This window comes from Dipteris shenzhenensis, chromosome 31 (genome assembly GCF_047967505.1).
Source record: "Dipteris shenzhenensis isolate YYH24624 ecotype China chromosome 31, Dip_SZ_1.0, whole genome shotgun sequence".
Classification (NCBI taxonomy): domain Eukaryota; kingdom Viridiplantae; phylum Streptophyta; class Polypodiopsida; order Gleicheniales; family Dipteridaceae; genus Dipteris; species Dipteris shenzhenensis.
Window position 1 is genome coordinate 8,998,233 of NC_141626.1, and position 27,514 is coordinate 9,025,746.

The 27,514-nt window shown below is 44.8% G+C and overlaps 1 protein-coding gene across 2 annotated transcripts in view; it reads left to right on the plus strand.

The window, feature by feature from the left end:
* The window catches only part of LOC147880995 (putative sodium/metabolite cotransporter BASS1, chloroplastic), a 133,081-nt gene that overhangs the window by 46,698 nt on the left and 58,869 nt on the right, over positions 1-27,514 (plus strand). The window lies entirely within an intron of this gene.

The following is a 27,514-nucleotide window of genomic DNA, read 5'->3' on the forward strand; positions in this document are numbered from 1 at the left end:
GCCTTGGCCTTGCCTTTGCCTTTGCTTCCACTGCCTGCATCCTTTGTTTCAGCCTTCTTGGCTTTCTGATCCCGTATGAACTTGAAGCACTTAGACTTTACATGTCCCTTCTTGCCACAATAAAAGCATTCAATATCCTTTTTGCCACGGGACTGACTGCGGGATTTGGACTTACTAGCAGATCTCCCCTTCTGCTGAGTCCTGCCTCTATCCTGTACCTGCAAAGCATTTGAAGACTTGCTGCCCATATTATTTTTCTTGCTCATCTCCTCCATAAGGAGAGAGCTCTCCACATCAGCATACATAAGAATGACATTTGAATTTGACAGGGTGGTCTTGAAAGTGTCCCAACTCTCAGGGAGGGTACACAACAAGAAGGTAGCCTTGAACTCCTCATGAAGATTCAAACCTTGTGCAATCAGCTGTGTAAAGATGGCATTGAACTCACTCAAGTGTGAGGTCATAGTTGTACCTTCCTTCATGCGAAGATCAACCAGCTTCTTCAACCAATAGACCTTACTGGCTGAACTCTTTTGGGCATACAACTCTGCTAGCCTCTGCCATAGGCCATAAGAGGTCTTTTCAGCCTGAACATTGAACACAAGAGTATCAGAAATAGTGAGCATGATAGCTGCCCTTGCAGACAAATCAAGCTCTTCCCATTCATCATGTGCCATGTCAGATGGCTTGACACCCTTCACCCTTATGGGCTTAGAAATCTTCTTTAACAGAAATACATTCAAACACTGTTCTGCCCATAATGCATAATTGTGTGCTCCTTCCAGTTTCTTTATGTTCAGAATTGATGATTCACTTCCCCCTGATGCCATATCAGATAAGGAAAGTATCTGACTCCCTGTAAGTCAAAAAAGGACTGAATAAATTCTGATTTCTCAGAAAAAACCTGCTCTATCAAGAGCCAGAAGCACTCACAATAGTGCTGTTTTTACTGTCAAAAGAATCTGCAGCAGAACAGTAAATTTCCTCCAGTTACTGTACCTTCTGACACACTGTACCGTGCTCAAACAGGCATAAAATTCTGATTTCTCAAAAAAACAGTAATTTCAGAATGCTGCAGTTGCTCCACAAGTGCTTTAACAGTGCATTATCAGCTGACAAAGCACAAAACACTGCTGTCCTGATCACTTCTCCCACCTCAGATGAGGTATTGCACTGATTTAATATGCATAAACCACTTGGCATACACTTTACTGAAAAAAAAAGTTCAGACACTTCAGCCTGTCACAAAACCTGCAACAGAAAATGGGATAAATCCCAAGCAATCACCCTTCTGCCAAGGGGATAAAAGGCATCTGAAGATCTCTGACAGTAACCCAAGTGCTCTCAAGCAAAATCTGAGCAAAAGCCCCTTGATCTGACACTTGTACCAAGTGAAAACAACCTCAACAATGAGGGATAAGGCATACAATGTGCAAATCTCTCTGACAAAATCAACTAACAGTGTAATGCAAATACTGCCCTGTGTAGAAATGACATACACAGATCCCAACGTACAAACACGCGATGAGGAACCTTTTGAGCACTGTCAACGATGGACAGTTAGGGACCGAGTAAACTCGATGCGCCCTGGCCAAGCGTGGCTCAACTGAGGTTCTCTGAGTGTTGCACAAGAAATGTGACCTGCAAGAAAATGTCACCGCCACACTGCAGAAATCGAGACAAATGTGTGCTCTCTGGCACCACACTACCTCAAGGCATACAAAGCATCAACTGCCGGGCAAAAGCCCTATGATTTGCTCACCCGTAAAATGAGATTCAATCCCAGTAAAAGCATATATCCTGTGTCAGATGCATAAATCCCGATATCTGTGCACAAGTCCTCCAAGCAGGAGGGAAATAACTGAGAAAGTACTTGCTGTACTCCATGCAATACAATGCACCTCGGGTAAAGACCAAATCTCCTCGCTGTACCTGCTGTACTTTTCTCGAAAAACGAGATTTTCTTCTTCTTCCTCCTCGAATGCTACCTAGGCTTGCGTGCCTAGATGCCTGACGCTGCTCCCCGAAAAGAAAAGAACGCCTCCCTTGACGCAGATCCTGACGAAAAGAAAGCCCGTACGGCGGCGTTGGTACAGTACGGCCGCCTGTACGGTGATCGTACGGCGATTGTACGGACGTATGGCCGTCCGTACGGTGACTGTACGGTGCGCTGAGTGTTGCGCACACGCAGCTAGCTACTGCTGCGACGAAGGCCGGCTGCCTGCACGCGCGCCTGCGCATCGCCTCGTTTCCCGCACTGCCTGCGCAGTGCACCTGCACGCTGCCACTGACCCGCGCCGTCCCGCGCCGCCCTACCCAGCTCGCAGACCAGCAGCAGCACTGCGCGCTGCCACTGTCCACCCGCGTGGGCTGTACGGTGCGCTGCACCGATCTGCTGCCCTAGAAGAGGATAGGTAGAGGTCGAGGGGGTGGGTAGGCAAAGAGTAGAGGGAGGAGAGGCTCTGATACCAGTTGAAGGGAGAAGGAAAGGAGAAGAAGTACAAGGAGGAGAGAGTGTGAGAGAGAGAGACTCAAATGTGCGGGTGTGAAGTGATGAGCCACACCACAAACTCTTATGTTTTATTAGGATTAGGTTTTTACCCTATGACTGTCTTAAGACAGTCATAGGTGTCATATCTTTAATAAAGGGGTGGCAATGTGCCTTTACCCCAACACAGAGGCCCTGTATATTATAAGAAATACATTTAAGAGAAGCACACATGAAAATATGTACAAGAGATGAACAGTCCTAAAAAAGAAAGGGAGGCATCAGGCCTCTGCCATTGCCATAGGGTCTTGCTGACCCTCAGAATCCAATTCCCTGACTAGATCATCTTCTTCACAAAGTGGAAGACCCTTCTTGACTGCATTAACCCATGCCTTTGAGATGGGGCTGTCCGAAGAGGTAGAAGGTTGACTCGGAGATGGAGCAGAAGCATCCCAATTACGAGATTGGAGAGGTCTTTGTTTGAGAGGCACCGTCTTCTTTGCAGTCTGCCATCCCTCGTGAGAAGATGAATTATTTTCGACTAACTTGCTTTTTCCTTTATCCTTGTTTTGAGCTGAATTGGCCTGGCTCCCTGTATGAACTGAAGGCTTTACTCCTTTAGCTTCAGTCTTTTCCACATATGTCTTCTGACCTCCTTTATTAGATGGCGGAGGAATGGCAGCTGGAGGAGGCGGATGAAGGATAGACGGACACTCAGAAGCTAGGTGCCCAAACTTGTGACAAGAGAAAGAAGCTCCAGCAAAAATGCCCCATTTTAAGGTGAAATATTTCTTTCCCAAATTAACACCCTCAATCTCAACTGCAATAGCAGAGGGGGTTGGTCTATCAGTATCCCATAAGATGCAAAAACGATTTTTATTACCTATGGGACGAGGGGGACATATCACTTGTCCCAATGTCATCGTTAAGCCTGGAAGCTTTGTTCTCATGTAATCTGGAAAATCAACCACTTCAACCCATATAGGGCAATGATGCTTGATGAGATTCCGATAGTCCTTATTAGGGGACCAGGGCATGATGTGCACCATTTGACGACCAAAAAATAAAGGGGACATTTCCAGCATTCACCCATTGTCCCACATCATTAGCTGAGGGTATTTTGCCTGGGAAAAAGATGATAACTGCAGTTTGAGAGAGCTTCTTCAAAGGATGCACAAGAGAAGGCAACTTCATCTTGTAAGTGAGTTCCGAAGCAGGTAGTATCCATTCTCTTCTACTTTGTTGAAAATCCTCATTCAACATGTCAAACACATAGGAAGCATCTTCAGATGAAGGAGCTATGTTTGGCGAAGTTTCCCTTGATTGTCTTTTAGGTTCAGGAGAGAGTGCTCTCTTGACATAATACTTGCTTGTTTCTGCCATGGAGGCTAACGGATTCAGCAGGAAGAGTCAGATCAGAAAGACGGGGAGCGCTATTTCAACAAGGCACTAATATTAGATAAAAATTCCGAAACTTGTTGCGACAGAGGGCTTGCATGGATACTGCCTTTCACAGGAGGGAAAACAGAAACCAGCAGCGAGGCACTTGGAGGGTCAAGAGGGCAGACAAGATGGCGAAAGATAGAAGACGTTTTGAGCGAGCAGAGATAAGGGCTACGAGGTGGCTGGAAATGTGGAGCAGATTGTCGTGTTCACAGACAAACGGAGGGCTAGATGGGACGCACACCCAAATGGAGAGAAGCAGACGGGGCACGGGAAGGATTGGGTTGTACGGAAAGACTGACAGGCTGTACGGACGTACGGAAGGTAGGATGCAGGAAAAGGTACGGCGATACAGGCAGGTACGGAGATGCGTTCAAAGCTGTGCAAAGGCAAGCCAGACCTGACGTAGTTGTTCGTACTGCCGTACGAAAACTGTACGGCAGCCGTACAGATGTACAGACGGAAAGGCAGGCTGCACGCGATCCCTGGTGAGGCTGAACAGTAGAGGCGTACGGAGCTCTCTCCACACACACACACACCACACACACACTTCACACACTGCCTCTCACACACACACACACACACACTTTTTTTTTTGTGGGAAGAAATCTTTTATTTTTGTAGAATAATTACATTCATAGTTACTTCAAAAACGAAGTAGCTACTACTCAACTAAAGATCTCAGTATAAGCTGTATACACATCCTGATCAATCAAACGAGTCTGAAAGCAATCGTAGAATGATTGTTGCAGAGATCGTTTGAAAAAAAGAAAGGATGAAAATAGTGGATCACCAAAGACTCTATGATTTCTATCCATCCATAAAGTCCATAGGGTCCAATAGCGCACCCATACAAAAAATAAATCAAAACCCTGTCTCTGTGGATGAAAGCCAAACAACCAAAAAAATCTGCCAAAAGTAACAGTAGGAAATCGTTGTCGAAGCCTCTGTTTGATGAGAGCAATGAGACCAGAAGTATTTGGATAGGACCAAAAGATGTGAAACACTGATTCAGTAGAGTGCTGGCATCTGTGACAAACAACTGAAGCAATATGTCTATGTGCGAGTAACTGTCCGGATGGAAAAATGCCAAGGAGAACTCGCCATAGGAAAAATTGTTGTCGAAGAGGGACTTTGTAATGCCAAAGGAGACGCAGCCTTTTTCTCCACCACTCCATTGGACGATCCATATGCCAACAGTATTTGCTCTGTGGGAAATCCAAGGTGGAGGTAATAACACTTTATACAGTGATGACACTGTCATATGTGATAACCCTTGCAGCAAAACTGTCATATAAGGATTGCTTGAGGGACATTCTGAAGAAAATATATGCTTGAGGAAACTGTTGACCCATCCTAGAATGCAGTCTCTGTGTCCAAATGGTCCATAGTACCCAAAAGCGAGTCCAGTGAAAGAAGAGGAGGAATGGAGACATCTGAGATGAGAGGCATCCAAACATCCAGAAAAGTTTCCCAAATCTGATAGAGGGAAACCGAAGCCGCAGCAAATGAGAAATATGAGTTATCAATATGCGAGAGTGTGGGCAAGACCATAATAGGTGAGGAACTGTTTCACAGTGATGAGAACAACGGGGGCAGGAGGGGGAAGCAATGCGGCGTGCTGCCGATTTCGCCCCAATGGAAAAAGCTCCCACTATACATCTCCAAAAGAAAAGCCTCTGTTTCAATGGCAATTTGGCTTTCCAGATTTTCATGAGTCGTGATTGCCACCAAGATAGAGGCCTATCCAAATTCCAAAGAGTGTTGGTATGCTTGTCAATCCATGGCGGTGGAAGAAGAAAACTGTAGACCTTCGAGGAGGTCAGATTGTACATTGAGAGCGTATAGGTAGCAGGAGGTAAGGAAGTCAAATTCCAGTCCAGTAATCTGTCCTGTACAAACAGTGGAGGGACCGGAACAAATGGCTGCAACATAGTTGAAAGAATTCTCCAAATGGACCTATGATGCAGACCCAAGGAGAATGTCCTGCAAGCTTGTGGAAATGAAAGCATACAACCTTGTTGATCCACAACATCGCCAACAAATCTTATGCCCAATTTCATGAGATTGTTTGCTTTAATAGGTGCCTGTAAAGCGAGAGGCAATTCAAACACCTTGCTCCAATGGATGCTTTCCAAGCGAAGAGAATTACCATGATGAGAAGAAGCACGTGTCCATTTTGCATATGAGAGAATTCTCTTCCAATCATGAATAAAAGCATTAGAAACAGGGCAACCAGGAATTTTCCCTTGAAATGTGGTCATGACTGCTTCCCAGTGATCTGTAATCCAATGCCCATATGCATGAGACGCCATGTTTCCACACATTGCTGCTAACATAATAGCCCATGGCTGTTTTTGCTGAAAAAAATCAGCAATCATAGTGCTCTTTCTTGCCAACATATGAACCTGGAGATTGAGAATATTCAGCCCCCAATGAGTCTTGGGTGAACAAATAGACTGCATAGGTAGTAGTCGCAAAGCCTTTTTATGAGATTTGCTTTTCCAAAATATCTCCATAGCCTGGGACATATAGGAAGCCAAATGCTTGAAAGACCAGGGAAGAAGAGGCAAATAAAATTGCACATATGCCATAATGATGGACTGTACTATCCGAAGTCGAACATGTAGAGGCCAAGTGGACAAATGCTAGTATTCCAGCTTCTTGTTGATCTTTTGAAGCACCCATTTGAGCTGTTGTTGCGGGGTAATATTCCAGCCAATGGGGTAGCCTAGATGCCTCACAATAGTGTGGGAAGAGATAATGTGGCCTGCCCAGAGAAGTGCATGCCAATCAGCTTCTTTCAAAGCTAAAAGTTTCTGAAAATTGATTTGCAGTCCAGCAGCTATGCCAAAGTCATTCAGTGTATGCATCAAGTGAGAAAGGTCACTTTGAGAATTCCTGGGCATAAAGTATGAATCATCAGCATATGCCTGTGCAAGAAATGACTGTGCCCCTGGAATTTGCAAGCCATGAAGCTGTCCTGTATCTGCAAGATAGTCCATATGCAACAGTAACGGATGGGTAGCAATGGCATACAGTAAAGAACTAAGAGGGCAACCCTGTCTCACTGAGCGGGTCATAGTCCAGGTTCTTGACAACCCACCACCAAGCAAGCACTGCGCCGTGGCTTGAGAATAGAGCCAGTAGATGATATGGACGAGCCGAGGGCCAAATCCCAATTTATGCATAGTCTGAGAGATAAAATCCCAATGGACAGTATCAAATGCTTTCGCAATGTCTACTTGCAGAATGAGAACATCTTGTTTAGAATATTTGGCATACTTAATCGCAAGCAAGGCATTGGAGATATTGTCAGTGATCTGCCTTCTGGGGACAAACCCATACTGTCTAGGATGAAGTCCTGCTTGCAGAAAGAATCGAACTCTGAGGACAATCATTTTAGCAATGAGTTTGTAAATAACAGGCATGAGAGATATAGGCCGCCAATTAGCCATCGTCTCACACAAGCTTTTTTTGGGAATCAATTTGACTAGGCCATGTTTCCAGGATGGGGGAAGAGATTGTTCTGCCCAAGCATGATTGATCATTAGAAGAAGAGTGTTTTTGAGATCACCCCAAAATGCGCGGAAAAATTCGACAATCAATCCATCCCAACCAGGAGAGCTGCTGTTGCGTAGAAGACTCAAAGCATCATCCAGTTCACTAAGCATAAAAGGCTGCTCCAATGCATGAGCCTGTTCCCGAGACAATATGGGCTGGACATGCATAAGAAATTGAGACCTAGCTGTATCCACTTGCATCAGATGATCAGGCTGAAGAGAAAGGAGATGCTGGAAATGACTAGAGCATTGCGATTCCAATTCTGATTTGGAAGTGGTCCAAGTGCCATCATCTTTCTTGATCCTGCAAATATCCTCCTTTCGCCTATCCGCATGAAGACTTTTAAAAAAGGCTTTGGAGGAACAGCCCTTATCCAAAAGGGGTTTCATGCGAGTTCGGATTTGCCATTTCTTTAATTTGCGAAGATCATTTTGGTGGATGATATGAACCGCATAAGCACAAGAATCCTGCTCAGAAGAGGTAAGCTGCCTATGAGAACTGATTGCATCCATTTGCTGCTTGTGAGACTGAGCCCATGTCAGCTTGAGCCTGAGGTTTCCCATGTAACTCCGTCCATAATCTTGAATAACAGCCTGTAAGCGATGAGCAAGACTGATCCAAGCAAAATCCATATCCTCCTGAGCATGTAAGAGTAGGGACCGGACAGCCACTCTCACCATGTTCTGAAATTGTTGATGAAGCAAATAAGCACTATTAACATGGAGCAGGCGACGACCAAAGAAAGGCATATCATCTGTCAAACGTGCTATCACACACAGAGACCATAAAAAACACACACACATTTTTTTTTTGGGGTGAAATCTTCATATTTCTGTGTGGGAAACCTCAAAAGAGGTAAAAACCCACTAATAAGTACAATGAAAAAGTTTTTGCAAGTAAAACCACAGAGCAAAAGTCATGAGGTAGCCAAGTAAAAAGTGACATATCAAGCTGGAGGAGGATCAAACACAGCATCCTCCAACTTCAAATTGTTGCTTTGTAAAAACTGATGCAGTGATGAAACCACACCATCAATAAAAACAAGCTGTTTTTTGCCCTTGTGATTCTTCTTGATATAGGCTGGTACCCGAAATTTTTGAATCAGAGGGTCAAAAACTTGTTGTAACATGGGATGAAAAGATTCCAGTAAAAAAGATACTTCTGCATCCTGGTCAGAAGAAGGATCTGGCACAGGCATCAAAGGCAGAGAAGCTAAATCAACATCTGTATCTTCCAATGAAAAAGCTGCATCTGATAAAGCAGGGTTTAGCATTTGAGCTTCATTCTGAGGATTAATCTGAGTAAGAGCAGGGGCAGCATCCAGAGAGAGAGCATGCATATCATCCTGTAAAATGCCCTCTGCAAGGGATACATCCATATCCTGAGTAGAAGAAAATTGATGGTGCTCAACAGGGTTGCAATCCTGAGCTTCTTCAGTAAGAGGAAGATTTGCCTGTGATTTATCAACCTTCCTCCAGTAGTGCTTCGGAGCAGTAGAAGGCTTCTCCAAAGAGGCCATAGCAGAAATCGGAGGAGAAGGGAGAGTAACCTTGACAGCTGAAGAAGGAGCAGGAGGAATGGGCCTGGATGTAGAAGGGCAATCACGTGCAAAATGACCAACCTGTCGGCACCGATAACATGCAGTGGGAAAAGATGCAAAATGGAGCCTGATGCGCATCGGATGGGCAAATCCCAAATCAAGATCCAGAGTAGATGGCACGGGCTGCGTCATATCCCACAAAATGCAAAGACGAACATTACGGGAGGCTTGCAAGAACTCCTATCTCGGAACATGAAGAAGCCTTCCCAAAAAAGCTGCAAGAGTTGGAAGATGCTGAAGAAGAGGAAGATGCTGAAGAAGAGGCACAGGCAGCGCTTTGAGAGTAATCCAAATCGGACAGTGAGTTAGAAGGGTATCAGAAGGATCGAAAAGTGGATCCCAGGGCATGACATAAGCAAAGAAACCAGCCCCAGGAACACCAGCACGACTGACAAGGCGCTCTACCACCTCAGTCGAAGAGCAGTGGGCATAGTAAAATCCTTTGCCCAGAAAGACAAAGGAAGAAATACAATCCAGACCCACTGCAACATCAGCCCAATGACGAAGCTGAGCTGAAGATAAAACCCTGCCCATAAAATAGAGGCAGACTCCAAATTGCTGAACCTGACGAAGACCAGAGACCGAAAGGGCAGAATCCAAGGAACAAACAAGCGGGAAACTCGAGGAAGGAACTTTTGTAACAGAGGCAGAGCACAATTGGAGAGGAAGATCGAGTTGGAGGGAAGAAGAAGGGCCATCGGAAACATCCATCTTTGCCGATTCGATCAAAGGTGAGGCAGACAAACCACCATGCTTCCGCCGAAGAAAAACACGAGTAGGAGGAGTAGAGGCAGAAGGAGGCGCTGAGGCAGAGAAAACAAAAGAAGCAGGTGTCGGAGCAGCAGGAAAGGAGGAGGAAGATGAGACTGGAGCAAAAGCCACCGAGGGCTGCAACACAGATACAGAAGGAGGCTGTGCAGATGACCGTAGAGCTTGTACGGTCAACTGTACACCCTGTACGGTCGACCGTACAGCCTGTACGGATGGCCGTACAATAGGCAGGAAAGGCTGTACGGGGATGTGCAGGGAGCAGGAGAGCTGTACGGGGGGGAGCAGGGTGCACGGAACTTGTACGGAAGGTCGTACAGCTGACGGTAGCTGTACGGAAGGCAAGGTAGGCAGCAGAGACGTCGAGGGTAACTGTACGGACGGAAATGGGGAGGAAGACGAGGCTGGTAGGGCAGAGGAGGAGGTCTCCATCTCTCTCTACATACCACACACACACACTTTTTTTTTTGTGGGAAGAAATCTTTTATTTCTGTAGAATAATTACATTCATAGTTACTTCAAAAACGAAGTAGCTACTACTCAACTAAAGATCTCAGTATAAGCTGTATACACATCCTGATCAATCAAACGAGTCTGAAAGCAATCGTAGAATGATTGTTGTAGAGATCGTTTGAAAAAAAGAAAGGATGAAAATAGTGGATCACCAAAGACTCTATGATTTCTATCCATCCATAAAGTCCATAGGGTCCAATAGCGCACCCATACAAAAAATAAATCAAAACCCTGTCTCTGTGGATGAAAGCCAAACAACCAGAAAAATCTGCCAAAAGTAACAGTAGGAAATCGCTGTCGAAGCCTCTGTCTGATGAGAGCAATGAGATCAGAAGTATTTGGAGAGGACCAAAAGATGTGAAACACTGATTCAGTAGAGTGCTGGCATCTGTGACAAACAGCTGAAGCAATATGTCTATGTGCGAGTAACTGTCTGGATGGAAAAATGCCAAGGAGAACTCGCCATAGGAAAAACTGTTGTCGAAGAGGGACTTTGTAATGCCAAAGGAGATGCAGCCTTTTTCTCCACCACTTCATTGGACGATCCATATGCCAAACAGTATTTGCTCTGTGGGAAATCCAAGGTGGAGGTAATAACACTTTATACAGTGATGACACTGTGATATGTGAGAGCTTCAAAGGACGGGCGTATAAGGAAGGAGAGCGTAAAATCCAATCCTCAAGCCGATTCTGAAGTTCCAAATAAGGTACCGGCAAGTACAGTTGGAGCATTGCTGAAATTCTATGCCATAAAGTACGATAATGAGCTCCCAAGCCATATTTGCGAGCAGCCATAGAAAAAGATAAAATTGTGCCATCATCCTGAAGTACATCCGCTACAGATGAAATGCCTTTGAAGGAGAGAAAATAAGAATGTCGGGGTTCTTGTATGGCCAGAGGAGGGTCGAATACTTTAGACCAAAAAATATTCTCTACCCTCAAAGAGTTGCCCGAGAGAGACTCCCTGCCATGCCATTCCAAGTGGGATAGAATGTGTTTCCAATCAAGAAGCAGATGAGAGACAAAAGGGCAGCCTCGGATCTTGCCTTGGATTGCGCCAAATAAAAAATCCCACTGAGTAGGCTGCCTATTCCCAAAGGCAGATGTATGAAGATGTAATAAGAGAGAGCGGATCATGAAAGCCCAAGGCTGATCTCCTTGCATAAACTGTATCATCATTTTCCCTCTGGGAGCAAGTAAATGCATTTGAATATTGAGAATGTTCAGACCCCCGTGCATCTTTGGAGAACAGAGACGATGCATAGAGAGTAATCTGAGACTTTTCTTTCCATGTTTTGAACGCCAGAAAATTTCCATGATAGCTGACATAAATGAAACCAGATCTGCCTTAGTGAACATAGTGAGAGGCAGATAAAATTGTATGTATGCTATCAAAATGGATTGCGTGATTCGCAGACGAACATGTAATGGCCAAGTTGCAAGCTTCCAATATTCAAGTTTTGCCCTTAACTTTACTAGCACCCAATCAGTCTGTTGTGAACGGGTGAGTCCCCAGCCTAGAGGATAACCAAGATGTCAAATGAATTGAGAAGCGGGGACAATTTCCCCAGGCCACAGAAGGTTGTGCCATTCCTGTGCATGTAACGGCAGCAATTTTGATTTCTGAAAATTTACCCTAAGGCCAGCAGCCAATCCATATGTAGAAAGAGCATGCATAATCATGGACAGATCAGCCCGAGTATTTTTTGGAGTAAAGAATGAATCATCAGCATATGCCTGAGCAATCATGTTGCGACTGCCAAGAATCTCCAAACCATGCAACTGGTCAGTGTCCAAGAGGTGATCCAGATATTGAAGCAGTGGATGAGTGGCTATGGCATAACAGTAAAGCACTCAGGGGACATCCTTGCCTGACAGAGCAAGCAAGAGTCCAGGATGGAGAAATATCTCCTGAAAGTATGTAGGCAGCTTCACTATCTTGATATAGCCAATTGATGAGTTGCTGCATTTTTGTGCCAAAACCCAATGCCTGCATAGTCGATGAAATAAAATCCCACTGAATAGTATCAAAGGCTTTGGCAATATCAACTTGCAATAACAAAACATCCTGCTGTGTGTATTTGGCATATTCAATTCCAATATTCAATTCCAATGTAGGCATTAGCAATGTTATCTGTGATGCACCATTCCAAGTGCGGGGGGTTGGAATTCTTCGAGCAGAAATAACTTTTCTTTGGCTTTGCCAGCCATCAAGTGCTTGGAACCAGTGGCACTAGTATATAGGACCTCTAGTGGGTCAATTTTTAAAGCATGACCCTAGTGAATGTTCCAAAAGCATTTGTCTGTGGATCTCATCCACCATGATAACTTCAAAAAAGCCCCTGGCTGCATAGTGTACTTTACGAACAAAAGAGCCAGCCAATGTCCGTGTCAGCCAGTTGCCTATCTCTGCAGCAGGTGGCATCCGGCCTGGAAAGAATAATATGACTGCATTCTTGGCATATTCTCTGACTGGATCCACAATTTCATCGACCTCAACCATGAGGCCAACTCAAGGAACCGAGTCTTTCCACTCTTTTCTCGTATCTGCAAATCCTTCATGCATTACATCATATACCAGTTGAGTCTCAAGAGTATCATGCATCGGGTCATGCTGACCCTCAACCTGCTTTTGCTTCTTGTAGGGAGCCGAGCGCTCCTTTTGAAACGTTTTTTCATATGAATACTCTGCCATGACTTTGTAAAAAAGGGAGCTTGAGAATGAAATATTTGTAAAAGGGTAGTAAGAGCCAAAAAAACCAGTCCCAAAGAAAGTAAAAGAGAGGAGAAGGAGAGTATAACTGGTAAGGAGAGAGCAGAGAGATAAGTGAGATTTTGGCAGAAGACACAGGACTGCTAGGGAAGACACCGGAGCAGAAAAACCCCAAAAACTGTACGGCAAGAGGTACCAAAACTGTACGGACGATGATGAGCTGTGCTGTAGTAGATACGGGCTGCACAGGGGGGTAGTCTGACTGTACGGGAAGGCCGAGTTGGTACGGAATCGTACAAACGTACGGACGCCGTACGACAACCGTACAAATGTATGGACAAAAAAACTGCACAGGGTTCTTGGCGAGAACAAGGATGCTGATGGAAGGCAGGCGAGGTGAAATGGTACGGAGATGACAAAAGTGTACGGAGGCTTCGGAAGAGAGAACGATGTCGACGCACACACATGCAGAGTTTGGAACGGGATTACACAGGTTGCACAGGGCGAGCAGAACTGAGCATACGGTCTTTCCGTACTGACGTACGGTACCTGTACGACAGTCGTACAGGTGTACGGGCAAAAGAAGGAGCTGTACGGCACTCTGTCTCTTGACCTGATCTCCTACACACACACACACACACACACACGCCTACAAGCACGCACTTTTTCTCAACACACACACACAGAGGAGCTGATGCCCATAATGGACTATGCACACACACACACACACACACACACACACACACACAAACACACACTACTCATGACACACTTGTCTTACACACACTTTTTTTTTTTGTAAATCCAGTGCAGTATATTTATATGCTCATAAATTTACAAGATGGGAAGTCTCCGAAATGGAGAGTATCCCAAAGATCAGAAACATAAAAAGAAAAGCTCTATGCAAGAAGTATCCATATCACCCTCATGGCAGGCATCATATAAGGATTGCCGCAATGAGGCTCGGAAAGATTCATATGACTTGTGAATCTGCCGACTTAAGTATGTCAAATTATGCTCACTCCAGATTGTCCAAAGAGCCCAATATCTCACCCAAGAGAGAAATAGTGAGTATTGAGACAAAGACCTCATAAATCTGCCAAAGAGCCAAAAATGTTTCCCAAATCTGTGACTCGGGAAACGGAGCCGAAGATGAATTGAAATTCTCCCGAGGAGGTTCCTAGAAAACGGGCAGTGCCAAAGCAAATGAGGGACAGTCTCTGAAGGAGCTTGACATCGTAAACATGTGGATGGTGCAATGTGACGTTTGGCAAGTGTGATTCCCACTGACAATGTGCCCGTCATGCATCTCCAAAGAAAAAGTCTTTGTTTCAAAGGCATTTTACACTTTCAGAATATGCGGAGATTCTTCCGCCACCATGAGAGGGGCTTCCTGATATGCCACAGAGTATTAGCATATTGTTGAATCCATGGAGCTGGCTGAAGAAGCCTGTAGGCTTTGATGGAGGTCAAAGCAGGCAGAGGAACAGGATGAGAGCATGTAGCAGAGGGTTGCAATTGCCAATCCATAAGCCTGTCTGTGCCAGTCACAGGAGGAACAGGTAGAAAAGGATGTAACAAATCAGCAATTTTCTTCCATATCAACCTATGATGCATTCCCAATGCATAGGAAGCAGTGGCCTGAGGAAAAGATAAGACATAGCCCCGATCATCTACCACATCATTGATGTATCTAATTCCCAATTTCATGAGATTATATGCTCGAACTGGTTCCTGTAAAGCAAGTGGAATGTCAAAGATGGCACTCCAATAGAGCCTTTCTTTAAGGGACTCATGATCTCCCATGGTTCTTGTACTAATAGAGAGTTACGGATATGATATAAGGACCACATTAACCAATAACGACACCAACTGAAAAACTGAACATAGTTTGGTGTAGAGACATATCTTCCAAATAACCAAAACTCCTTGCCAAAAGCGATGCTAAGAAAGCGAGCATGAAGATAAGTCTCCAATTTGGGAAGGAAATCACGAGCAACCGGCCAAATCCAATGCAGATGAGTGAATGTCTCCCCCGGATGTGAACAAATGGGAAATGCGAGGAAGCTATGCGCGTGGAAGCCAAGAAAGAGCCCATGGGTAGTGCACCAACCAAATAACCCCATAAGAAAAGCCTCTGTTGAGAGGGAGCTTATTATTCCAAAAACGACCAAGGAAAACCTTCCACCAAGTATGAGGTTTGTCAAGATGTCAAATAAAAAGGCCACGTTCATGAATCCATGGCTGTGGGAGAAGAAGATGGTAAGATTTCTTGGCAGTAAGATCCGCAAATAAGAAAGGATAATAAACTGGAGTGCTCCGATTCCAATCCATGAGAGAATGGTTAGTAAATAAACAGAGGACAGCATGAAATGGAGGCGGCATGGTGGTGAGAGTTTGCTGGGTAGGCCTGTGATGCATGCCCAAGAAGAATTACCTCTTGGCCTGTGGTAAAGAAAGAGTAAGACCGTGATCATCCACCACTTCATCCATTGTGGAGATACCCAATCAATGTAGAAAATACGCCTTTCTAGGCTGAAGATGAGCTGAGGGCGGATCAAAGACACGGCTCCAATGAATACTCTGTGAATGGAGTGTATTTTCGGGATCCGGAGGACGGCTTGACCTATGCAGATGTGCTACAATAAGCTGCCAATGATGGAGCAGATAAGCAGAAAATAGACAACCGGGGATAGAACCATGTAGATGTCCAAAAATAACATCAGATAGAGCAGGAATCCAATGGCCAAAAGCATCAGAATGGAGTGAAGCAAACAGGCAGGAGAGCATAAGTGTCCATGGCTGATGCTGCTCCAAAAAAGTAAGAAAAAGAGTAGCCTTGCGCTCTAACACATGAGTGTGAATGTTCAAAATATTTAAACCCCCATGCATTTTGGGCGAACAAACATAGCTGTAATTTAGAAGACGGGCCTTACCATCAGTTTTAGTGCCACGAATGCATTCCATAGCCGTGGATATGAATGTTTCAATATCTGTAAAAGACCAAGGAATCAATAGCAAGTGAAACTGCACATAGGTCATAATAAAGGACTGTACTATTCGAAGACGAACATGTAATGGCCATGTGGATAGCTTCCAATAATTTATCTTATGAAATAGCTTTTGTAATACCCATAGCCTTTCCTGTGGCAAAGAAATATGCCAACCAATGGGCTAGCCCAAATGGCGCACAATTTGATCCGGAGGCAATATCAATCTAGGCCATAAAATACGGTGCCAATCACATGCATGGAGAGGAAGGAGTTTGGATTTGGCAAAGTTCACCTTCAACCCAACTGCAAGACCAAAAAAATGAAGGGCGTGCATAAGATGCGGAACATCCGATTCAGAGTTCGTGAGAAAAAAGAAGGAATCATCGTTGTAGGCTTGACTAACAAAAGGAGCACCTCCAGGTATGCCATGCACATGTTGGTGTGAAACCAAATCATCCATATGCATCGGGAGAGGATGCGAAATAGAGCACTAAGAGGACAGCCTTGACGAACAGAGTGTCCCAATGACCATGAAGAAGAGAGTGCATCAGATAAAAGGCAAGATGCCGTGCCGCCTAAAGCCAATAAACCACCTTTTGCATTTTACCAACCGCTGCATGACATCTACATTGAAGTCCCATCGTGTCAACTGCTTTTTCAATATCTATTTGCATGATCAAAACATCCTAATATGTATATTTGGCATATTTAATAACAACATAGGCATTTGCAATATTATCCATGATTTGCCTATGAGGCACAAAACCATATGGCGCAGGGTGCAAGCCTCTATGAAATACGTAATACCAACATTGTAGACACGATCTTGTATATCACAGGCATCAAGGTGATTGGCCTCCAATCCGACAAATGCTTACACAAAGGGTTCTTGGGAACCACCTTTCTTCCAAGAAGAGGGCAAAGAACCAAAGAGCCAAGCATCATTGATCATGTACAAGAGAACTGGTCTTAGTTGATCCCAGAATTCAGCAAAAAATTCCACTGTGTGGCATCCCAACTTGGGGATTTAGAATGTCCCAATTAGACAATGCCCCTTTCAACTCTTTATCTGTGAATGGAAACTCCAACAAATTTGCCTCCTTCGAAGAGAGAACTGGATGCACATGGCGAAGAAGAGAGAATTGGATGAAGAGGGAAGAGGGGCAGCAAACAAATCTGCAAAATAATGCTGAACTGCATCATCATGTTGCTGATTATTCATTGTCCAAGAGCAATCTGGGCGCAATACACGATGCAAAAAATGCATCTTGTGAGAGGTTCCCAGGCTTTTAAAAAAGCCTTGGAAGAATAGCTCATATCTTGCATGGCTTTTTGACGAGAGCGAAGCTGCCATTTCCTTTATTTCCTTTGATCATTCTGCGCCAGACAATTAAGGGCAGCTTGAAAATAAGTTTGCTCATTGGAAGGCAATCGATGTTGCTGTGCGGCAGTAGTAAAATGCTGAATCTGAACCTTTGCATCAGCCACTTTACAGTGTAAACCACCCAGATAACATTCTTTAATCAAAGTCTGCATACTTGAGGAAAAACAGTTTCATGCCCAATCCACATTTACCATAGAATGCAAGGTGAACCTGGTAATGAGATCGTTAACCATGACTGAAAAGGGATAGTGCTGCAAATAGCAATTATTTTTACCAATAAGAAACTTTTGAAGGGCAATGGCACATCATTCATTGGCAAACCAAAGCACAAGGTCACAAAGATCGAAAAGTGAATAAATGCAGTGTGTAATCCAAAGTCATGTCGCAAGTAAAGTCATCAAATTGCCTTGCATGAAGCATTCTACTGATCCAAGTGAGCCCAATACTGGGTGAATGCATTATGATGAAATGTATACCCATCAATATCAGGCACAAAGCATGCAAAGAATCAGCCATATGGGTCGAGGCATCTTGTTCTCGTCCCAACATCTGAGAGCAATGAGTGCTACTGTCAGTAGTGGCAGGGGAATTGTTCAAATCCCCACAGATGAAGGCATTCCTGCACTAAGGAACAGTCAGCCAAAATGATGCCACATTTCAGCACGAATAAGAGATATGTGGGAGGCATAGATTGGTCACTGAAGCAAATTGAAAAGTATGTCCATTTACTGTGCATCTGATAATAATGTAACGGCCACGTGGATCATTATATTCTAACTCAGGCTGCAAATCATGATGAATAAGCATGGCAACAGCTGAAAAGGAAGAATATCTAGCATAAAAAATAAATGAAAACCTGCAAAAAAACCTTCGCTGCCCACAGTGCTGGTTGTGTTCTTGCAGGCAAACAAGATGTGGTTTCTGAGAAATGATATAATCCCAAAGTGCCTCTATTTATTTATATTACAGAGCCCCTGAACATTATAAGAAAAGCATTTGAGCGGTATATACATATGTACAGTCTGAGATAAGTGGGATGCAAACTTCAAGATTCAACCTGCATGGCTGCACCGGGAGATGGTGAGCCAGCATACCCATCAAAAGCATTCCCTTGCTCCTCATTTGAACCAGGTGAAGGAGAGGTAGGATTGTCTGGTGGATATAGCAGCCATATGAAACAAAAACAGTGCAGACCAAAGGCTACCAGCCCCAAAACCGTCAGCCAAAGGAGCGTCCTTAAATGTAGATGCCGTCTCCATCTAGCTTTTGCTAGCCATGGAACTTGGCTTAAACGTTTTCTTGGGCTGTTGCCAATAGGAAGAAGATGCTTTCTCCGCTACAGCTTTTTGATCCACGGATTTAGAAGGAACGGAAGTGACTTTAGCCTAGTGCATTGGGGGGGTGAACCTAGGGTTTATGAGAATGCCACATGGGCAGCATTGTGGCTGCCATGTGGGCAGCAATCGGACAAAGACACAAAGAGAGGAAGTACCTCGCAGAGGAAAGCCACCATTGAGGGCAGATCTGAGGCAGAAGTGTCCAGAGGCTGTCCATGCTTGGAGAAGGCTAGTCTATGCAGGATTTCCAGCAAGCAAGGGCTGCGTGGACAGGGTGCTGATGTCAGCAAGGATCCTGGCAGGTACAGCAGGCCGTACGGGCTGTCTTGGAGCATCTTTGGGGCCCGGAAGAGACCTCAGAGCAGGCGGACTGATAGCAGTGGGATAGTGCACTGTTTGTGGCAGGTTTGGGTAGGATTTGGTGCAGAGAACAGCCCCTACTATGGGCTGGATCAGCCTGGGCTACTGGCTCGTTGCGATGTGGCCAGGTGGGCCAGCAAAGGGCCTCACAAGGAGGACCCTACAGGTCGGTTAGGGCAGACCCTTGGGTCGGCCAGCAGGGGGCCATTGGGTCGGCCCATTTCACCTACCAGGGGAGCTATACGGAGGGGCTTTCAGCCCTATATAAGGGGGCCCTTGGGGCCTCCATTTGGTATCACTTGAAGCAGCAACTTGCAGGCACAAAGGAGCAGCTGGCAGGGATTCCCTTGGGCCTACATAGAGGAGGTGAAGGAGGCATACAACAAGCTTTAGACTTAGCTCAAGAGAAGCTGCCCACCTCGGCTGACTACCCAGGTAGTAAGGTGGAGGGATCATTGGACAGAGAGCCTGCATAAGCTTAGAGGAGCACGTGGGTTCAAAGATCTAGGAGTGCCAAGCATATAGTTGGAGAGATCAGAGGACCACGGTTTGGTGGGTCTCTGCATCTTTTTTGGTTTTGGACGGAAATATATAATTGCGGATATCTTGGACACACTATCTATATATTGGCTTGCACTGTGAGAGATTGGGGAGAGAGAGAGAGAGCAAGAGAGTGTGAGCTTGAGAGCTGAGTTGCAATAGAAGAGTGTAAAGAGTACAACACAAAAGTGAGAGATAAGGTTTTGTCTAAGTGACAAAACCTTAGTAGTCACTAACCATAGTTAGTGAACTAACTGCAGTTAGGGGGAAAAACCTCTTAAAGAGGGAAAAGTGCCCCTAACTAGCTTATTAAATTACATTGGTCACTGCTGAATTATATCTATAATTCTAACATGCACATACCTATATGGTTGTGAAGTACACACTAGTAAAGAAGTTTGATTCTGTAGTAAAACACTTCTGCATGTAATTCCTGGGGACGCTCTATCAGTCTTCCGTTGTGGGATAGCCTCTGTAGGAGTTTCATTTCTAAGATGGTATCAGAGCCCTGACGGAAGCTCACGGGAAGTGGAGCTTGAAGGCAAGGACCTTGCTCAAGGACAACCTTGATTCATTGCTCGGGGGAATTGACTTTGATGTCTGAAGAATTGTACCTAGGTAGGAGGCTCACGTTCAGGCAAGTGTCTAAAGGATTGTACGCAGGTCGGAGGCTCAGGTTTAGGCATGTGTATGACACTCTAACGTTACCCTTTTCAGTTCATTGTCATGGCCAACAGATATCAAATCCTTAACAAGCTCAACAAGGCGAGGATTTTGAACCTCGAGACGGGGCTGTATGACATGAGCATGGATGAAGGGGAGTCAGCTCAGGATCACATCACCAAGATGAAGGTGGCGCGGGATCAACTGGTGGTATTTGGTCAAAGGACAAGCTCGACCAGGATGGCAAGGCTGTTGTTGGGAATGCTTCCTTGGAGCTATAGTAGTTCTGTTAGTACGATGATTGCAGGGCAGAGTACAGCGCTAGTGAAGTTCGAGGAGCTGGTTCCACTGTTGCTGCAACAAGAAGCTCGGGAAAAGAAGTATGATGGTACAGATGATAAAGCCCTAGTAGCTCAGGATAGGAGCAAAGGCAAGGGCAAGGGTAAGCTTGGCAAAGGCAAGCCCAAGGACAAATTTGACGGTGGAGCGGACTCTTCAGATGAAGAGAACAAGATGAAGAGAAAAAAAGAAAAGAAACGCTTCTATTGTGATGAGCCAAGGTATTTTGTGAAGGACTGCAAAAAGAAAAAGGCTGATAAGAAGAAGAAGGTAGCTAGCTCAGAGTCAGAGGAGTCAAACTCAGCTCGACCAGTGTCCTAAGAAACGTTTCTAGATTTTTACAGGCGTTTAGTCTAGAAACGCCTAAAAATACTACAATTTATAGAAGTTATAATTTATAGAAGGCAGAGTAGAGGGTAGAGGGTAGAGGAGAGTAGAGGGTAGAGACTAGAGTAGAGGGTAGAGTAGAGTAGAGGGTAGAGTAGAGAGTAGACAGTAGAGGGTAGAGTAGAAGGTAGAGTAGAGGGTAGAGTAGATGGTAGGCACTAGGAGCAAGGCAAGAAATGAGCGGCGCGGGAGAGGAGCCAAAAAACAGAAACGGCGGCCAAATTCCGAAATAAACCTATTGCGGTGGAAATTTTGACAGCCAGGTGTTTCGCCCTAATAGGCCGTTTCAGGCGTTTCTAAGAAACGTTTCTACTAGAAACGTTTCTTTGCATTTCGGTGCCCCGAAACGCGTTTTTTGGTGACACTGAGCTCGACTGGTGATCAAAGAGGAACTTCTCTTGGTGGCATCTCCCAGTGCTACTGAGATCGGGTATATGGACCCCGGTGGTACTATCAGGATGTTTGACATCGAGGAATGGTCAGAGACCTTTTTGAAGGTGATGGATAGCGATGAGTGCCCGGAGCCATCTGGGTGCTTGGTTGGTGTTGTTGACATAGAGGGGGATTCTACAACAAGACCTGCGGACTCAAGGTCGGACGGAGGCTATGACTTAGAGGGGGACAACATGGAACCACACATGGAGCTTTATGATCCAGGTAATCTGGATTTATGCTTGAGATATAATGTCTCTGGTATGCTATTTGGTTGGATATCTAGCCAGATGGAGGACAAGTTGAAACAGACTGCGAGAGCATGGTGCTTGGAGGACTTCAGGATGCTCACCCATTATCAAGGAGGCAGTCAGAGGATATTGGTACTTGCTGACTACTCGGGTAGCAGGGTGGAGGGATTACTGGACAAAGCTACATAAGCTTAGAGGAGCACGCGGGCTCAGAGATCTAGGAGTGCCAAGTAGATAGTAGGAGAGATTTGGTAAGATCGAGGATCATGGTTTGGTGGGACTTTACATCTCTTTTGTAGTGTGTCCGGTTTTGGATGGAAATATATCATTCAATGCACCGAATCTAAAAAGTAATCAAGTCGCCTTTTGGATGTTTGTAGATTAGCTGCTATAGGTTGACTCTTGGATAGTAGGGGGGAATTTTAATATGGTAGAGTAGCTTGTTGATAATAGGGGGGGCAAGGAAGGTGGTGTCCTTCCCTCTAAGAAAGAGGCATCGGAAGAATTAGTCCTTTGGATTAGAGGCAGAGACTTCATGTCCATAAGTGCCTTCGTAGGACTCACTACAACTCGTCAACTTACCCATGATCGTTGCCATCGAATAGTGATAGGGCAGCCTTGCACGAAAAGGCAATGAGACACAAACTAGTTGCTCTTCAAAGGAAGGAAGAGAAGCACCCTTCAGATCATGAATTCAAGACAGCTTATTGTTTTGCGTGCTAGGTGAAGCATTCTTGACTAGAGATTAGAGTACCAATAGCAAGGTTGAGAGACGTTGTGGACCCAGATTCGAGAAAGATGTAACAAATGCTTCTTCGCCATCATGGGACTGAAACATAGCAAGGAATTGTTAGGTACTATAGGATCTTGACAGAGCTCTTCAAATAGATCCCTTGGTAGGTAGCTACAAGATCTTGATGGAGCTCTTCAAATAGACCCCTTGGTAGTCTGTCGGATTGCTATGGACTTCTACTTCTCTCTCTACTTGGTTGAGCCTTGCATCCTAGCCAGAAAGAGAGGTTAGTGTAGAGTTTAGTTTGTCAGACCATGCTCTGGGTGCTTGCTTCAAGCCATACAAGGCTTTCTTCAACATGCCTAGCTTGGTCATAGCAAAGATGAGGGCTCACTTGGATACCCCTTCACAAGGCTGGAGCTTAGGACCACATGTCTTGCCTTGCCAAAGGACAATTGCCTAGGTGATGATGGCACACACCCTAACTTTTTCATCCTCACTTAGATTCTATTTTAACCTTCCAAGAGATTTGGGATAGTGGTATCATGCCTCCCCATCTTTTAGAGGGTCTCATTCATCTCTCTCCCCAAGGGGGGATTGGACCCTCATCTTCTACTAGAGGCATATCACCCTCTTCGGCAGTGTCTATAAAATCTTGGGCCAAGGCAGTATGTCTAAGACTCGAGTCCCTTCTTCTTGCCCCCATACATGACACTTAGACAAACTTAATGCAAGGTAGGAGCATCCTTGATAATATATTTTCATCTTTAAGGAGTAACCACAGGGATTGTAATGCACAAAGGATTCAAGGAGCAGGTTATGGATGGTGTGAGGTTGGAATAGATCCCCGAGGTAAGGTGCTTTGCAAGATCCAAGCTGTCCTCAGCCTCTGGGGACAACATCAAGATGGTCATCTGTCAGAGGGATGCTGGCCTTGACATTTGTGGAGTCGATGAGATGGTGACGTCACGGATGAACTATTGATGGTACTTGGATTGCACAAAGAAGCTAGCATGTTTGTAAACAAAATTTGCTGCGCCATAGGTGGTTGATGTTGCATGGATGGAACTTGTGTCCTCGGACCTGGAGAAGCAAGAGTTGTAGAGTTGAGGAGCAAAGATTGAGGATGCCTTATAGTGGTTCCAGAGACCTCTTCTTAAGGATGGTACATTTGCATCTGGCCCGTGGTGGGTCTGTGAGAGGGGGTATTGGAATCATAGGGTCACCTGTCCGCTTGTGAGCCCCTACATAAGGAGAATATGGAGGAGGTGGAGATGCAGCATTGGATGGGAAAGAAAGGGCTTGAATGGAGCTGCCATGTGGGTAGTAGAGAGCAATCGTGCTTTGTTACATTTCTAGCTAACCCCGGTTAGCTAGTGACTCTCCTATGGGTCAAGGGACACCCTAGTGGGTTAAGTCAGGAGATTAGGAGGCAAAGGAAAATGATACTGGTGGACATGAATGTTTGCAGCTGAGAGGTGGGCAAAAATGATAGGTAGATCTCGAGTACCCCAATTTTGAACTGCTAGTGTTAGGAACTAAGTAGAACTGATACTATTGTATATCTTAGGTCATGTTTTGCATGCTAGGACTAGTTTTTTACTTGCATGAAGATAGGAATTGATTTTTTAAGTGGAGGCATGGAAAAAAAGCATGCAGATAAAAGAAAAGAAAAGGCAACTTCCCAAAAAAGTAACAGTCACTATTTTTGTGATAATGTTTGATCCATAACTCGGGTTTAGGAGAAGGGGTCAAAAATTCAGGAATACAACAGGCGACCTATTTTTGTTGTCGCGGAAGGAATTGGGTAGCTATTGTTTTTTAGTAGCAGAGGATGTTTGTGAGTATCTTGTGATTGGAAGAAGGGTGGTACTCCAACCAGAGTATTATATCTGGAACAAGGTCTAAAAGGAAATGGGGCCCATATGCTAATCACATGTGGGCCGTGGCTACATATTGACATAGGGTCTTTGAGGACATTGATTGGTACTTGGGTAGTGGTTCTTGCTAGAGGAATGGTTCTATCTGGTAAGCTAGGTCAAAGCATTCGGGCATCCGTGGTATGGGGTGCAGAGGTCTACTGATCTAAAGTTGCTCTGTGTGTCTTCTCTATGGTCTGTGGTGCTTGGGGGTGAGCTGATGGCTCTATGGTAGGGTGGTGATTTCCCTATGAAGCATTTAGAGCTTCAGTTCCTAGTTCTGGTTCGGTGAAGATAATCTTGGTAGCAGACATAGGAAAAGTTGCCACAGGAGATCTTCACAAGAGAATCACGTGGAACGAAGACGCCTTCAATTTGTGAGTGATTCTATCTTCTTCAACATAGTTTGCTTTGAGAATTTAGAAAAACTCATCGTGTGAGATATAGAGAAGCTGAGGAAAAGAGCTTTTGCGAGCTTGTAGACTCTAAATATTCAAGTAGTATGTCTTCCCTGCAGCCTCCAAGTCCAAAAATTCGAGAAAACAGACTATTTCTCACAGTCTGAAGCTTCACTCAGTGGCGTGATGGATGCACCTGCCTAAAGATTGCTCTATTAAGAGCCATTAAAGGAAAGAATTCTGTGCCCAATCAGACAGGTTGTGAGACAGACTTCATAGTGAGCAAGAGGATATTGGGCAGGGGTGGTGCAACAGGTTGGAGAGGACAGCCAGGCAGACTCACAGTGCTTTGGGACTGCACAGCGACAACTATCTGGGAGCCTTCTGCATACCATAGAATTGCGCCTTGCATTTGTGTGACTGCTTTAACTATAGGCTCAGAGGAGAGCCTTGTAAGTTTCTGTAGAAGCTCACAGATCAGACTTTGCCTGCAGTTGTGCAGCAAACCAGAAGACAGACCCTGTACGCAAGCTTTATTGAAATAGAAACTAACTTCTATCATTCTCTAAAAGGCTAATGCAAGACTGATAGGTATTTCTGTTAGATTTGGCAGGAAGTCTAGGATGGTAGCTCTAGAGTGGATAAGGATTCTCAAGATAGTGAGAATGCTACCTTCGCGAATGAGGTTAGGAACCAAATAACAATCAGAAATGGATTGTTATTTTGTAAGGGAAAGGTATGTACATCTGATATGGATGACATAAAGATTTTTACGAATATCATGACAGTCCTAGTGCAGGTGATCATTGTATACAAAGAACCTATGATTTAGTCAAGCACAACTTTCATTGGATGAAATGAAAGTCTATGTCTAGGACTATGTGGTTAAATGTCAACAATACCAAATTAATAAATCCTAAATGAGAAAGTATATCTATGGAATTTGTCATAGGGTTACCTCAGACATATAGAGGTCATGATGATTTGTACCTAGTAGGACAAAGGCACTAGAATCAGCACAGCAATTTATTGAACAACTCTTTAAACTTTATTGTTTGCCTAGTGACATAGTGATTCATGGAGGCTAAATGTTTACAGGGCACTTTTTGCAAGCGGTTTTAGAGAAGTTGGAAACTGCTTTAAGCGTGAGCTCGGCTGATCATTCTCAATCTGATGTGCAAACAGAGAGGGTGAATCAGGTAATGGAGGAAATGCTTCGAGCCTATGTCTTCAAGCATTAGATTGGTAGAGGAATGTTCTGATGATGCAATTTGCATAAATGGTGCTAAGCATTGGGCTACATGATTCAGTCTGTTTATGCTTATGTATGGATACCAGTCTAGATCATTGATTTCCTTAGACCTTATGACTTATGGAGGTAGACATAGCTAAAGATTTCTTGATGGATACTAAAGATTCCATAATTTGTGCTCAAGACAGAGCAAAGTTTTGTGTGGATCAGAAACGTATCCCTAGAATTCCTAAGGAAGGCATGTAGGTGTATCTTAGAATTCGAAAAGATTCTGAGACTTTAAGGAGTATGAAGTATCCAAAGATTTGCTGCAGGTATTGTGGTCCTTTTTTACATGATGCAGAAAATCGATGATGTAGCTTATAAAGTAGAAGTCTCTTCCAATTCAAGCTTTCATCAGTGTTCCATGCCAGTAGACTCAAGGAGAAACTTGGAGATGGAAACAGTCTAGTATCTCCTACAGAACTGATAGTGTTGGAAGATTTGACCTATGTTTCACGTGAACCTGGAAGGTTCTAGTAAAAGACCAAAACAACTTAGAAATGTGATTATTACTGCATATTATTGTAGATGGAAAGATAGGGCAGATGAAGATTCAACTTAGGAGAGAGTTACTGATTTAAAGAAAAGCTTCACTTACTTTATTCCGGAGGACGTGAATAGAGTCAGGAAGTTAGAACGAGTAATCCTAACTAGTATTATATCTGGAAGGAGGTTCTTGCTAGAGGTATGGCTGTACCTAGCAAGCCACTGCATGCACCCCTCATGGGTGTGGCATCTGTGGTATGGGATGCAGAGGTCTACTGTTAATCGATCTAGAGTCAGGCCACATGGGCCACCCTGGTCAGCAACTAGGGCTGACATTGTAGGGGTTTGTATGGGGCTGGACACAGCCCAGCCATGAGCCTATATAGAGGGCCCAAGGGCTGGGAATGGCCAGCACAAGAGAGCAGCCAGAATGAGGGGCTGGGCCACTTTACAGGCCGACCCCAGGTTGGCCACCCCAGCAGGTCGTTCTGGCAGGTCGGCAAGGGTGGGTCAGTAGCAAGGTTGTCCTGGCAGGTCGGCAAGGGTTGGGTCTGCATATAGGGCAGTTGGCTTCCTGGTCAGATCCAGGGGCCTAGAAATCCTATAAGAGGAGCCTCACTTGGAGGCCTCAGCAACTCCAGCCCGCAGTAGTTTTGGGCCTTCCAGATGCCTACTCCAGGGGCAGATAGAAGAGCCATAAATGGTGCACTGAAGGGGAGCAGGAGTGCTATACTGAAGGCGCATGGCAGAGAGGAATGCACAGGATATGGAGCCTGTTTTGGTGCCTTACCTGAGTGACATTATGCTGTAGGCGTTGGTATATGTGTTGGCAAGTTTTGTACTTGGTTTCTAGATCATCTTTTTGGCTGCACATCTGAGTGTTCTTTTCTAGAAATGCACAGAGTGAGT